This window comes from Alligator sinensis, unplaced genomic scaffold, assembly GCF_000455745.1.
Source record: "Alligator sinensis unplaced genomic scaffold, ASM45574v1 scaffold326_1, whole genome shotgun sequence".
In the NCBI taxonomy this organism is placed as follows: Eukaryota; Metazoa; Chordata; order Crocodylia; family Alligatoridae; genus Alligator; species Alligator sinensis.
In genome coordinates, this window is record NW_005842239.1 from 1,337,415 (window position 1) to 1,338,561 (window position 1,147).

General features: G+C 47.6%; 1 protein-coding gene across 3 annotated transcripts in view; it reads left to right on the plus strand.

The window, feature by feature from the left end:
* Positions 1-1,147, plus strand: part of TSNARE1 (t-SNARE domain containing 1) — a 518,176-nt gene that overhangs the window by 35,510 nt on the left and 481,519 nt on the right. The window lies entirely within an intron of this gene.

A 1,147-nucleotide genomic window follows, 5' to 3' on the forward strand; every position in this document is an offset into this window, starting at 1 on the left:
AGGGTGCCTGAGGAGCACCCATTATACCGGGAGACCCCCAGGGGGTCCGAGAACCGCGGGGACAGAGGTCCCGAGTAGCCGTGCCCAGGGAGTCATAGGCAGCCTCCCAACTATATATATATACTCCAACAAGACGTGGCGGGCGAGAATTAGAGGGTGCCTTGGGCCGGCCTTGACACAGAGCGAGGGACTTCGAGGAGATCACGGCCCTCCTGACGGACCCCGCCATGACATGATAATTGTAGCTGCACACTTACTGTCACAATCAGGATGATATGGTCAATTCAGCAAACTTGTTTGCTGGAGTTTGAAGTTGTGTGCACGTGGGGGGGGGGTAGTATCTGGAAAAACTCATCCTTCATTCACCTGAGCAGGACTGAAATGCTCCTCAAGTGTGTCTGGAGGCCAGAGCGATAGATCCCGACTACCAGGGAGTAAAACTTCCTTTTTCCCTTCCATGGAACAAGACATTTCTCCTTGTTGCCTGTCTGTACAATGTCCAGAACAGTGAGATCCTAGACGGGGGGTTTCCATAATACCAGCCATTAACTACAACACTGGTCAAGTGGTGTTTAACTGATCGCATGCACAACAGAGAATTCACATGGTGTCAGTGCATGCTAACGATTCAAAAAGCGAGGGCAGGTCTCTCTTGTTGCCACGGTCTAATATCCCTGATCCCTTATTTATATATACATGGATTGGTGTGAACTGCCTGAAGATAAAGTCCTGGCTTCTTTGAATGCAGAGAGAAGTGCCTGTATTCTCTAGAGATGGGCTTGGGATGAAAACCAAACAAAAAAAGGCCGAACGCTTCCCAGATGCCCTCCTCTGAACCCGTGGCTGTTTCTCCTCTTTCTTATTCCCGTCAGGTACAAGAAGCAGTTTCAGGAGCTGAATTTTTTATATCACTTCTCTTCTGCCACCTGCCTGTTCTGGCTTTTTAATTAGCTGACCTAGTCTCTCAAGTTAATCAATGAGGTTTTCTTCCAAATCTGTAGTTTTAATTCAGGCCTCCAGGAAAAAAAGGTAAGTTGATGGGTATAGGACACTCAGTGCCCATTAGGAAATGCCTAGCTGTCAAAGCCATACTTGTCAAGATGTAACACCTTGGTTCTGTAAAATCTTCATTTACTGGGTGATTTCA